At 38.0% G+C, this 14,774-nt stretch overlaps 1 protein-coding gene across 2 annotated transcripts in view; it reads left to right on the top strand.

Annotated features, from left to right (window-relative positions):
* The window catches only part of LOC120515969 (E3 ubiquitin-protein ligase NRDP1-like), a 42,652-nt gene that overhangs the window by 2,716 nt on the left and 25,162 nt on the right, over window positions 1–14,774 (top strand). The window contains exon 2 of one of the 2 annotated variants that reach the window (XM_039737369.1): window positions 10,049–10,215. The exons of the other annotated variant lie outside the window; for it this stretch is intronic. The gene's annotated coding sequence lies outside the window, so the exon portion shown is untranslated. The remainder of the gene's footprint in view (window positions 1–10,048; window positions 10,216–14,774) is intronic. 2 annotated transcript variants of the gene reach the window in all.

Genomic DNA, 14,774 nt, shown 5'->3' with positions numbered 1-14,774 from the left:
AGCTAGCACAATACCCAACTAAAGGACAAGCAACATGGCTAACTGTGCTGGATTGCATTATATAGTATGTTTAACACAGGAAAATACTATTTAGAACAATTCCTTAGTGTCATACCAGCTACATGGCTAAAAGTACTGTGTTACACTTTTGTGTTTTAATTCTTGTAAATACAGGTTTGGTACAATTGGGTATAACTTGATGACCGCTTAAGTAAAGGCACTGTTTTTCTAGTAGTATGCTTTGGCTCATTTTCTTGTTAGTGCAAACTTCTTCTGAAGTTGCAGGTGTCTGTCAGGTTTTACATCAGTGTGCCTTTTTATCATGCCTCATTTATCTTCCTTATAGTTCTGACGACACTGACAGTTCCTGTTGTTGAAAAGAATCCCACACACACACACGACTAATCCCCCATTTTCAGTTGGACAATGAGCCCCATCTTAGTTGGGACATGTGGTTTTGCCTGGAAGTATTAGGGAAAGACGTACAGTATTATTTTAGGAGTATGTTATAGGCCACCCAAAGCAGATAGTAATTTGAATGCACATCTTTTTAGTATTATTAAAAAGGCAAGTTTACAGGGGGATTTTACAGTCATGGGGGAGCTGTAATTACCCGAATAATAACTGGGATAACCTTTCAAATAGCAAAGCACAAGAGTTTTTAGAAGTAATCAATGTCTGTTTTTAAAACAGTATGTTAAAGCACCAATGTGGAAGGAAGCCTGTCTAGATTTAATATTTTGCTATAATCAGTATACAATTGAGGGTGTAAAGGTGATTGAAGCACTAGGGTCAATTGACCTTTATATAATATACAGTTGTCAGTGTTTTGGAAGAGTGCAGATGTAAAGACTAAAATAGTTAAGTTTGACTTTGGTATGGCAAATTTTGAGCAGATGCAGAAAATTCTAAAGAGAATTGACTGGAATAAGCTTTTAAGTGTGGAGACAGTTGAGAAACAGTTGAACAGGTTTTATAAAGGTTTTAAACACAGTATAATGCAGGATTGGTACAGTACATACCTAAATTTGGTGTCAGTAGGACATTTTTAAAAACTCCACAATGGTTTAATAAAGAGTTAAAAAGGAAGCTGCAAAGAAGAAAAAAGCTCTGTAAGGTTTATAAAATGAATAATTTCAATGTGAATCATAGGGCATATGAGAGCATGAGTACACCAATTAAGAAGGCTATTAGAGAGGCTAAGAGGCAGTTAGAGAGGAATATAGCAGATAAGGCAAAAGATGATTCAAGGAGATTCTTTCAGTTTTTAAATAGTAAAAGAACAGTCAAGGAAGAGGTGAAGTACAAAAGGAATAGTAGAGGGGAAATAAAAAATACAGACAATGAGATAGCAGATGCTCTAAACTTGTATTTTTCTGAGGTCTTCACAAGTGAAGTAGTAGATAACCTCCCAGCAATAAAAGAGACTACTGAGGAGGTACTGATGGATTTGGAAATTGTACAGGGAGAAGTACTACTTAGATTAAATAGGCAGAAATCAAATAAATTGACCAAAGAACCAGATAGCATTTACAAGGGATGTTCCGATCAGGTTTTTTAAGGCCGATACCTATCATGATTTCATATTACTTAATTGGCTGATTCTGATACAGATTCCAATTTTTTTTCCTTTATCCCTTTAAAAACTTTTTACAGTAAGCTCCTGCATAACTAGACACACAGAAGCCTTATGTCCTATATTAAAAAGTATTTTTATAATTAAACTATAGACCCCTGTTGTTTAGTGCTCCATTTTTTATTAACAAAATAAAATTCTGTAGGCCTATTATTCAGTAACCATAGAAATATTTTAATAAGTAAAATTTTCATAAAGTGCATAGTTAATAAAATATGTACAAAAATATGTATCCATAATACATATGGCATAAAAGAAAAGAAAATATTTATCATTAATTACAAGCTATCATATTAATTTTTTTTCCTGTGATATACCATCTGAAATAAGGCTTAATTAAAAAACATAGTTTTCATCTATATGTTTCATATATATTCTCACACAGTCAGTTAATTGGTATTGGCAATTAAATACAGCTTAAATGTAAATATGCATGCAGTTATAGGTTTAAATCATTAATTCAACTAGAGCTTTTTACTTTTAAAATATGCATTTACTATATTTATGCAGGTGTTTTTTTTTCTTCAGTGTATTAGCTAGACATTTGTAATTCTTGAGGTGTTAGAAATATGGATTACCTTTTTATTATGTAGTACTTGTTTCTTACCAAAACCTATGCTGTATGGCACAAACAAATAATTAATAAACACAGTACAATCTTCAAATAAGCTGAAAATGTATCCAATGTTCATAAGTTGTTTATCAAGAAGACACAAGACTAACATGCTTAACAGATTTATAAGTAAAAGTTACATTTTGCTATTAAGTTAAGAAGCCGATTGTTTACTAAAAAGCAAGTTCTTCTTTAGCTTAAGCTGCTGCACTTAAAACAAACTCTCTGTCCAAACTGAAATGGTCTCCGTTGTAATTTAAAGGACATAATAAAAAGTTCTGAATTCATTATAGTATACTTTTTCTTGCCGTTTGTCTAACTGCACAGAACGACTTCTCCAATTCCCTTATCTCTGTTAATTACTCCACTTTCTTTACTGTAAAGGTTATTATTCCAGTCGCTTCTGGCTCTGTGCTATACGAAGAGTCCATACTGCTAAAACAAGTCTTGATTTGCAACTCTTTGTTTACGCTGCAGGAAGTTTGCTACAAAAATTTTTTTTTTTAATTGTGCTGGCTGAACTACCATAATACCTTGCATTACGGAGCACTGCCACTAAATTACAGTAAAGCTTAGAAAAGCAAGGACTGAAACCAGCCAATTTACCAATCACAGATTGAGCTGTTTTTAGTGAAAATCGGCAAATTTAGATTGTCATCTGTTCAATCGGAACATCCCTCATATTTACCCTCAGGTTCTTAAGGAAGTTAGCAAATACATATAAAAGTCCTTGACACATATTTTTAGGGAGTCAGTGCACACTGGGGAAATTCTGGAAGACTGGAAAATGGCAGATATTATCCCATTATATAAAAAATGTGACTGGGCATATCCAAGAAATTATAGGCCAGTAAGCTTAACTTACATCACAGGAAAATTAATGGAAGCAATAATTAATGATAAGATTGAGGAACACATGGCAAGAACAGGAGTTTTACTGACAGTCGGCATGGGTTCAGAAGGGGGAGGTCATGTTTTACCAACATCCTGGAATTCTATGAGGAAGCAACAAAGGGATATGATCAAAGTGAAACATATTATTTATCTTGACCTTCAGAAAGCATTGGATAAGATGCCACATAAAAGGTTGGTCATCAAACTAAAAAAATGTGGGTGATTACGGTGTTGTTTATAAATGGGTGCAGAAGTGGTTCAGGAATAGGAAGCAGAGGGTTATGGCGCGAGGAACCCTGTCAGAATTGGCTGATATTAAGATTGGTGTTCCACGGAGTCAGTGCTAGGACCGCTGCTATTTTTAACATATATGAATGATTTGAATAGGAATATTATTAACAAGCTGGTGTGGCATCCAGCCCGGCCGGGACGCCCAGGAGGACCGGAGGAGGGCTTGTGCCTCCTCCAGACCGCGAGGCGTCCGCCCTGGTTATGTTGGGGGCCTCGGGTAAAGGGCTTGGAAGCCCAGCCCTGTAGGGACCCGTGGCCACCGCCAGGCGGCGCCCCGGTGCCTGGATATCCCTGGAGCCCAGCACTTCCGCCATACCGTCGAATATCGTGAAACCAGTATAATTTTGAAAAATGCTGTGATATAGAATTTTGGTAATACCGCCCAGCACTATTTTTAAGCTCTGTTTTGAATGTCTGTACCTTGCTGTGGGATCTTAAATAGATAGACAACCTTTTTATCCCAACTATTAGGACCTGAGAGATTAGTTTCATGTTAGTTGTCCAGAGAGATAAAGTCTGTGAGAAAATAGTGCGACTTGTGAAGTCAGTGTACTACCATGTTTCCCCAAAAATAAGACAGGGTCTTATATTAATTTTTGCTCCAAAAGATGCACTAGGGCTTATTTTCAGGGGATATCTTATATTTATTCATGTACAACACTACACATTTATCCAAATACAGTCATGTCATCTTCTTCTGGAATATCGTCATAACTCTCCACATTCCAACCCTGAATTTCAGCCTGAATTTCTTGTTACTCCAGCTGCTCTTAGGATCCTCCAGGACCAATGTGCGTGCTTCAATGTTTGATGAATGGTTCGATGTGGTGAAGCAAAATGCCGACATACAAATGCATTCGTGGTGCTTTGATATTCAAGCATTGCATATTCCCCAAAGTCTCACATACCATCTTCTGTGTCATCTTTTTTTTTGTTTTTTTTTTTTTTTTGCACCTTGCACCAATACTATAAGAATGTATGGTGGCGTATTTGAGCCACAGAGAAAATAAAATAAGGACATAATGAAAATGTCTATTTTGTAATTAAAATGGAAATTTCAGCTTTAAACTCAAATTGTCCTCTTTAACCTCGTAGTTTACTTTATCATTAAAGTAGACTGTCATAAACGTCATCTTAAAACCGACTCAGTTGTTAAATCGCTACGCGTTTGTGGGGTTTCCTCTTGACCTGACAGAAGCGGCAAGCAGCATCGTCACACAGAACAAATTAAATTTATAATATTCCAGCTCTCTGCACATTTAGAATTTTTATATTTATACTTGATATCACTCATGATGAAATGCATTAAAAATATGTATGTTACATTTTACAAATAAATCGTTAACTTTGTTTAAATAATGAATAAATACTGCTAATAGTTACAAATATGGGGCAGCACGGTGGCAGAGCAGTAGCACAGCTGTCTCGCAGGGAGTCACATACCTTGTGATCCCTGCCTGGAGTTTGCATGTTTTCCTGGTGGGTTTCTACAGTGTGCTGAGTTTTCCATCCAAAGACATGAAGATTTGGGTATTTGGTGAAGCTACAATGACGCCAGTGTACGTGTGTGCATGTGTTCACCTTGCAATGAGCTGATGTCCCATCCAGAGATTTTGTTTCTGTCATGTGCCGAAGCTGCTGGAATGGGCGCATCCCTGAATTGATGGATGTAATCATTAAAAATCCTTTTCAGAGATATTGTAGCAAGGTGTCCTCGGAATTTAATGGATGTTTTGGGCACACGCGTCGCATCACGTGAAGTATAAACCTGGCCTTAGGTGCCTTACATTTCAGCTGATGATCTTGACTAGGGCATATTTTGGGGGAAGGGCTTATATTACAGAGCAGCCTGAAAATCATGCTAGGGCTTATTTTCGGGGAAACACAGTATATTGTTCAGATTTACAGTTGCATGTCTGAAAGCAGAGGCATGAGTACATTTTTTAATGAAATTATTTCAGTTTTAGTTTTTCTGTTAATTGATGAAAGTTTTTGAGATTTACTGATTGGCTTCAACATGATATGCAAAGTTTTATATTTCACCAAAGTTAAAATCCTAGTTTAATCTATTTCAAATCCAAAATCTAAGAAAAAATATTGTCTGAATATTATTGTCAACACCAAAGATAGTAAGTATATAAATTCATTGATAAGTTGTTTTGTAAATTATATATGTTTATTGCAAAATACATTCTATAAAATGCAAATTAACATTAGCTTTTCAAGTACATTTATTCAGAAAATTAGAACATATTGCAACAGAGTGATTGTCAGTTGATGTTTAATAAATAATGCTTTATCAAATAACTCTTTCTGTTTGTTCACACGGGTGTTAAAATCGAGCGTTTTTTGCGTCAGAGTGTCCGTGAGCGGATCAAGCGCCGAGTGTTTTCTACACGTAGGAGTCAATGAGAGTGTTCACACGGGCTTTGGTGACGGCGCTTGTCCGCAGCGCTTATACGGCATCAAAAAGCGCTGCATGCAGCTTTTCTTGGCGTCAAAACCCAACGAACGCAAGGAAACCGCTTCTAGTTCGTTTTCTGCGCGTTTATTTTACGATTCGGAGGACCGGATATATCCCATGATCCTACATGCTATACATAGGGAAATGCGGGAAAAAAGAAAAATAAAATGTCGAAGGAGGTTGATCCAGCCCAGCTCGTGCAGGAAGTGGAGCAGAGACCGCTGATATGGGACATCTCTTTACCAGACTACAGTGAAAAAAAACTTCCTTTAACCCGACGTTGTGCAGTCAGAGGATGAACCCAGTATTGGCGATTTTTTCTCTCCCTACGTCGCCGTATTACGAGTATTTTTAAAACAAGAAGATTAATATCTAACATAGCAAAATGGTCCATATTGAAAGGAGGCACCTCAAATAAAACGACAAGGGCTTTCATATCCAGTTCCCGACACTGCCTCCACAGGTTAACACACAAACTACAATTTGGGCTGCAGGCTGGCGTTAGACAGAGACAAACGAACGCCGGTGTAGAAGTCAATCGATCGCCACTACAAAATCCAACATAAACGTCTAGGACGTTCAGAGCAAGTTCGTTTATCCAAAAACTTAACACCCATGTGAACAAGGCCTTAGAGTTATCACAGCTACATCAAGTTCTGGATGTTAAGAACCCTGTAGCAGACAAAATATATATAAAATTATGATGGCTTGATACTAGCTACTATTTAAACTTGCTTCAAGAGACTTGCAAAAACATATTCTATGTTTTCAACAAGTGTAGTAAGTACTTACTTCTTTTCCAAGTGGCACATAAAGATAAAAAATGAGTGTTACAAATCAGTGAGTGGCGTAATATCATCTATACATAATCCTGCTCTGTTTAACTGAGCTGAATTTGATTCAAGTTAAATTAAGATTGGTTTAGTTTGGTGGACAGCTTGAAGCAGCCGTACATCATGGGATATACCATGCCTTTTATGACTAGAGTTAAGACTACTCCATTTATTCTCTTGGAAATGTCTTTTTCCAGAACTTGTGAAATCTAGCGCTTTCCATAAGTGAACAATAAAAATGCTTGTAGATGACTGATGGACTTGAATTTTTGGGTTTAGGAAAATGTATTTCATGCCACTTTCTTTGTAAAATCTAAGTCGTTTCTAGTTCTTTTAAAAGAATATGACATGTAACCCTGTAGCCTATCCCACTCATATTGGAAAGGCATGCACTTCTTCATTCTTTTTCAAATTCACATTCATGCTTTATCAAATATGCAAAAATTAACTGCAAATCATTTACAAATTTAATTCACTTGATTATAATCATTCTGTAGCAATATAATGATGCACGGAATGGCCAAACTATTCCAACTACCATAGCTGCTTTAGTGTTGTTAGAAGAGATCTGAAATGAAAGAATTAGAAAAGATTGCATATTTATAGACGATGACATCTAGCTTCAGCTGTGTGCTGAATTGGTGCCAGCCTTACAAAGGCAGACTTTGAAGATTTGTGCTCTACCTGTTCCTTTGCAAGTTCTGTGCACTGTCTGGTTTTTAGCCATAGGAGCTTTTCAACATGAACTTGCTGACTGATCATGTATTTCAGAAACATCACTGAGTCGCACCACACCAGCTGTATAGGTTGGCATTATCTGATTGTCCTCCAGATATATAAGATTTTCTTACACTGTAGATAAAATTGGACAAATCAAAGCACAATTTGCAGCAATGCCTGTTTTTCAAAATGTACTCGAAGTGGTCAGCTGCAAACATATTGCTATTGCAACGGCAGGGATGCATCACCAAAAGAACTGGCATTGCATAGCAGGAGAGCCTATAAAAACTGCAACTCCGTAGAGTCCAACTAGTTGCTTTGTTCCAACTAGTGTGGCAAAAGAAAATCAGTCACTTTAAGGATAGTGAGTCACCTTAAAGAGCCATGTAAAGGGCATAGAAGCTATCCTGTGCGTAGCCCACTCCCCAAAGATGTGCTGGGCTCAGCAGCACCATCACCACCTGAAGTCACGTCCTCAGGAAGGGGGTCACATTTTGTAATAATTTCTGAAACAGAATAATCTGACGATGGGCTGCGACTCACCTTTTCATGTCGACTTTGATATGTGACCACTTCTTTTTTTATTTCAGGTACTGTGTGACTTTTTGAACTCCACACAGTGCCACTCCATCGCTTTTAATTTGTTGCTTATACCACTGCTTAAGCCAACAAATAGTACAAATTCATTGAAATTCTTCTTTTTAACATGTACTATTGCCGTTGTCTTTTAACAAAACATTGAACTAACTGGGATATTTATACTGATTTGCATATTCAAATATGCAGAATTCTAAGAGGAGTCGGGCTGTTGCTATAGGCGCGTGCATGTGCATGAAATTTCATGTTCTTTGGAATTTATAAAGGGGGAGTGCATAGAACGTTTTTTGTGTGCATTCAAATTTCTAGTTTTGTCCATATACCATTTTTTAATGTGATGGAGTAAACTGACAAGGACATATGTGTTCCCGTTACTGAAAGATCATGCTTGACAGCTCACAGTGAATGCCCATGTCAAGACAGGGGAATGTAGAGTCTAGTAGTTGAATTTCATGTCCAAGAAATCAGATTTTATCTTAGCCATGGAAAAGTGGAGAAACTTTTTGTTCTTCCACTTATGTTTGATGGTCATAAAAGTATGCCAGTCCTGTTGACACATGCTTTGACTTTTGCTACCTCATATTTGTCAAAACAAATGTATAAAGTAGTTCCAAAGCTTCAGCTATGTGCCCTTAAGCCCCTGTATTTGGAGACAAAGAATTCTATTTGCATTTTTAGTGTGAAACCAGAATTGTTTGATGTCAGTGTATGTCTCAAATCTCTGGCTCCACAAAATAGCAGAGGGTGGAGGCCTCCAAAAAGTCTTCAGAACTTCCACCCGGGGGAGTAAATGCTAACATTAATTTTATTTTTATTTTTTTCATTTTTTCATTTCTATTACTATTTAATTTAATATTGTTTCTCTGTGTCAGTGTACTGCTGCTGGATTGTGTGAATTTCCCCTTGGGATTAATAAAGTATCTATCTATCTATCTATCTATCTATCTATCTATCTATCTATCTATCTATCTATCTATCTATCTATCTATCTATCTATCTATCTATCTATCTATCTATCTATCTATCTATCTATCTATCTATCTATCTATCTATCTATCTATCTATCTATCTATCTATCTATCTATCTATCTATCTATCTATCTATCTAGAACATAAAATTTTGAAGTCAGATCCAGAAAAATGGAATGCCTAAGTCCTGATTAATCCCTTAAAAAGGAGATAAGCTGTAAAGTTCAAATAATAGCAAACAGCCTCACACTCTTGAAAATATCAAGAGCAAAATAAAATGTAAATGATAACAGAATATCCAAAGAACAACAATAAACAATAAAAGGAGACCTCAGTAACAGCCAAGCACATGCAATGTATTATGAGAGACTGCAATTTCCATGAGCCTTTATAGAGAGACTGACAGGTGGCCTTGTCTCTTGGGAACCAGCAAAAACACAAGGGACATGACAGAACAGACATCCACACATAGAAACCAAACAATAAACTAAACATATAAGAATACATAATTATTCAAATAATAAACACTTATTTGATTTGAAATAGCAACATTAACATAAATGATGATAACCAAAAAAACAAAAAGGACATAAAAAGAGAATTTAAACATAAACTAGAGTAGTTATCCTGATTTAAAAATAACAGTATAGGACTTTGCTATGAGTTTGAATTGCCATCTTTCCTTTTCGGGTGGCATGGTGGTGCAGTGGTAGCACTGCTGCCTTCTAGGAGACCAGGATCCACCTCATAGGTGCTTCCTTTGTGGAATTTGCATGTTATCCCCATATCTGAGCATGTTTCCTCTGAGTACTCTTGTTTCCTCCCACTGTTTAAAGACATGAAAATTGATCCCAGTGTGTGTGTGTGTGTGTGTGTGTGTGTTTGCCCTGCGATGGTCTGGCACCCTGTCCATGGTTGTTGCACCCTGTGCTGGCTGGGATAGGTCCAGCCCCCCTGTGACCTCGGTCTGTATTATGCATGTTAGAAAATGATATGTCATGACCATTCCTTTCCTTGATTTTTATACATAGGATGTCTTTGGACAGTCAAGGCTCAGAGAGTATCTAGTTTGGAGACCAAATGATTGTATTTCTTTTATTTGTGGATGGTGATGTCTTCTTGTCCTCATCAGACTCCATCTTTTGGCATGAATTTGAGCAATGTTCAGTAGAGTGTGATGTAATATGGATCAGAATTGGTAAGTTGTAATCTGAAGTCATTATTCCTTCAAAGAAAAGAATAGCTTGTTTTGTGCAGGTAAAAGGTTAAGTAAATTAACTGGTGGAGTTCATGTAACCTTGGAGCCATGTTACTGAGGTAACCAACAAATCAGAGCAATGACAGCAATATTTCATGGGAGAAAAAGTTCTTGGATGAATCTTTTAATATTTCATTCAGTCTATGTTTTGAAGATTAGATCTGAGTCCATGGTAAAGCCTACTTTCTTTATTCTTGACTTGATTAATGCCAGGAGTATGTTATATGATTAATGTCAAGACCTTCACTTTTTTCTGACAACCAATAAATTTCAGTTTTCTATTTGTTTAATGTGGGGAAATTACTATTCATTCATTCGGTAGTGCTAGTAAGACACTGCATCAGAGGGCATAGAGCCTTAAATCAGCAGTTTGTCATTTGCATAACTGTAGTAGTTCACCATGTGTTTGGAAATAATCTGGTCTAATGGGAGCATGAAGATTAAGAATAATAGCGGCCCTGTGGTACACTATGTACACTCTCACTTTGTATCACTTACAAAGATTTTTTTTTTATACCTGTTATGCAAGATTGAAGCAATCTTAAGGCACTATTAGAAAGGCCAACCCATTGACTAAGGTGGTTAATAAAAATGTTGTGGTTTGTGTTGTCAGATGCAGCACTTAATACCAATGCTCTCTTAGTCTTAACATACAAGTCAAAAATCATTTTAACCAACTTAGTTTCTGTTCTATTATTTGATCTAAAATCTGACTAAAACCTATTCCAAAGGGGTGTTTTTATTGAGGTAATCATTTAACTGCTGTTAAGCTACTTTTTCTTGAATTTTACCTAAAAAAGACAGGTTAGATATGGGACTAAAATCGTTAAAGACAGAGTAGTCAATTTATTTTTCTTATTTACTACAGCAGTCTTTAAAGACCGGCAGCTAATGAACAGTTAGCTATTTCTAGCATACTGTCATTTAACAAATTAGAAACTTCTTTGGGTAACACTTTAGTTTAAGCGCTGCAAATATGCATCCATTACTCATATACTGTTATGTAATAAGACTTAAAGTCTTCTTGTGATATTAAGAACATTTATAAAGCATCAGCAAAGTGGTTATTCATCCTTGTGCAGTGTGGCCTTCTCACTATGTGATCTCAGCAATATATCCCAGTCTGTAGTTCCAAAGCAGTCTCTCAGAGCCTGCTCTGCCTCAGGGGACCACTTCCTGAATGAGCGTGTGGTTGTAGGTAGCGCCCTCACTCTTGGTTTGTATTGAGGCTGAAGCAGAACCAGGTTATGATCTGCTTTCCCAAGCGCAGGCAGTGGGATGGCGCTGTATGCGTCTTTAACGTTTGCATATAGTAGGTCAATAGTCCTGTTTCCCCGAGTTTTACAATCCACATACTGGAAGAAGGCAGGTAATGTTTTATCCAGCGTTACATGGTTAAAGTCTCCAGCGATTAGCACAAGTGCCTCAGGGTGCTGCGTTTGTAACTTAGCAACTGCGGAATGGATGATGTCACACGCTATCTCCGCGTTCGCTTGAGGGGGGATGTAAACAATAACAGCAATCACGTGTCCAAACTCTCTGGGCAAGTAATAGGGGCGCAGACTTACGGCCAACAGTTCAATGTCCCTGTAGCAAGTGGAGATTTTAACGTTTACATGTCCTGAGTTGCACCACTTTGTATTGACATAGAGAGCGAGTCCTCCTCCTTTTTCTTTCCACAGGTACTTGCGTCTCTGTCCGCTCTAACTGTGCTAAACCCGGGTAGCTCCACGTTAGCATCTGGGATGATAGACGTTAGCCATGTTTCACTAAAACACAGCAAGCTGCATTCTCTGTAGGTTCTGACATTTTTCACCAGCACAGCCAGTTCGTCGATCTTATTTTGTAGTGAGTTTACATTTCCCAGGATCACAGAAGGCACCGACGGTTTGGAGTGGGTCCAGATGGTGTATCGCCACGATTGCTGAAGGCCTGTGCGTTGGAACTGGGGAGTCCTCTACAGCGCATCTTCAACCTGAGCCTGGAACAGGGAGAGTCCCGAGGCTTTGGAAAACATCTTGTATCACTCCTGTCCCAAAGGTATCACGTCCTAGTGAGCTGAATGACTTCCGGCCTGTTGCTCTGACGTCACATCTGATGAAGACCATGGAGCGGCTGCTGCTTCACCACCTGAGGCCACAGGTCCGTCACGCCCTCGACCCTCTGCAGTTCGCATACCAGGAGAAGGTGGGAGCGGAGGATGCCATCATCTATATGCTTCATCGATCCCTCTCCCACCTGGACAGAGGCAGTGGTGCTGTAAGAATTATGTTTTTGGACTTCTCTAGCACCTTCAACACCATCCATCCTCTGCTCCTTAGGGATAAGCTGACTGAGATGGGAGTAGATTCACACCTTGTGGCATGGATTGTGGACTATCTTACAGACAGACCTCAATATGTGCGTCTTGGGAACTGCAGGTCTGACATCGTGTGCAGCAATACAGGGGCGCCGCAGGGGACTGTACTTTCTCCGGTCCTGTTCAGTCTATATACATCAGACTTCCAATATGACTCGAGTCCTGCCACGCAAAAGTTCGCTGATGACACTGCTATTGTGGGCTGCATCAGGAGTGGGCAGGAGGAGGAGTACAGAAAGTTAATCAAAGACTTTGTTAAATGGTGCGACTCAAACCACTTACACCTTAACACCAGCAAGACCAAGGAGCTGGTGGTGGATTTTAGGAGGCCCAGGCCCCTCATGGACCCTGTGATCATCAGAGGTGACTGTGTGCAGAGGGTGCATACCTATAAATATCTGGGAGTGCAGCTGGATGACAAATTGGACTGGACTGCCAATACTGATGCTCTATGTAAGAAAGCTCAGAGCAGAATATACTTTCTGAGAAGGTTGGCATCCTTCAACATCTGCAGTAAGATGCTGCAGATGTTCTACCAGACGGTTGTAGCGAGTGCCCTCTTCTACGCGGTGGTGTGCTGGGGTGGCAGCATAAAGATGAAAGACGCCTCACGCCTGGACAAACTTGTTAAGAAGGCAGGCTCCATTGTAGGATTAAAGTTGGACAGTTTAACATCTGTGGCAGAGCCACGGGCATTAAGCAAACTCCTGTCAATCATGAAGAATCCACTGCATCCACTTAACAGTGTCATCTCCAGACAGAGGAGTAGCTTCAGTGACAGACTTTTGTCACTGTCCTGTTCCACTGACAGACTAAAGAGATCGTTCCTCCCCCACACTATGCGACTCTTCAATTCCACCCGGGAGTAAATGCGAACATTAATTTTATTTTAATTCTTTTCATTTTTATTACTATTTAATTTAATATTGTTTCTTTGTATCAGTATACTGCTGCTGGATTATGTGAATTAACTATCTTGTCTTGTCTTGTCTTGTCTTGTCTTGTCTTGTCTTGTCTTGTCTTGTCTTGTCTTGTCTTGTCTTGTCTTGTCTTGTCTTGTCTTGTCTTGTCTTGTCTTGTCTTGTCTTGTCTTGTCTTGTCTTGTCTTGTCTTGTCTTGTCTTGTCTTGTCTTGTCTTGTCTTGTCTTGTCTTGTCTTGTCTTGTCTTGTCTTGATTACTTTTGAATATGAAGGATTCACAGGTCCAGTACTGAAGTATGCAATTGTTGAATATGAAGGATTCACAGGTCCAGTACTGAAGTATGCAATTGTAAGAGGACTATGTTTCACTTAAGCAACCTCTGATCATTCCAAAGGGAAGTTATTTTAGTAGGCCACATTGTAGACATGAATAACCCCTTTATTGATTGTTTGTAAGTGATATTAAGGTGAAAAGAAACCTTTGTTAATGTCTTATTATCTAACAGTAAATTAGTAATAGTTGCATTTTTGCAGTACCTACCCTTCTTTGAAGTATCTTATTGGGACTGGATAAAAGACACAAATGACCATTTTTTGCTGAGTGATTATAGTATGAAGCTCAACAATAAAGTATTTCAGTGAAGTACAACAGTTTAGCTCACTGTTCTGTGCATGCTGAAGTTCAATAAGGGTATGAATTTCAGGGATATATTATATTTTATCTAATATTGTTTATTGTACTATTTAAAAAAATTGGCAAAAGCCTCACATTTATGCTCTGAAGCGTTATGCATCCAGTTCATTAATGGAGCTGAAAATAGACTATCAGTAGTTGAAAATAATACTCTTGGGTTTCCTGCATTTTCATTTAGAAAAGTAGGATTGTCTCTCAAATTGAACTGCTGTTTTACATTTAGTTTAGGGAGTCTTCAGTATTTCATAATGGTCTGTCAATTAGGTTTCTTGAATTCTTAGTCAATGGTCTCTTTTAAGTTTATAGATTACTTGCATTTTCTGTGGTTTTTTGAATTGTGGTCCATTTTGTAGCAGTTTTTTAAGAGCACTGTGTTAGCTGGAGGCCTCATCTTAGTATTTAAAATTTCAACTTTTATGTTTACATTGCAGGCTGTATTTGTGTAAGAGTTGAAATCTTGAACTATTCTTCATATGAAAATTTCATACCATACCATTTTCCCAACACACTGAATCCTAACACAGG

The sequence above is a fragment of the Polypterus senegalus genome, chromosome 15 (genome assembly GCF_016835505.1).
Source record: "Polypterus senegalus isolate Bchr_013 chromosome 15, ASM1683550v1, whole genome shotgun sequence".
In the NCBI taxonomy this organism is placed as follows: Eukaryota; Metazoa; Chordata; class Cladistia; order Polypteriformes; family Polypteridae; genus Polypterus; species Polypterus senegalus.
This window is presented reverse-complemented; position numbering and strand designations above follow the sequence as displayed.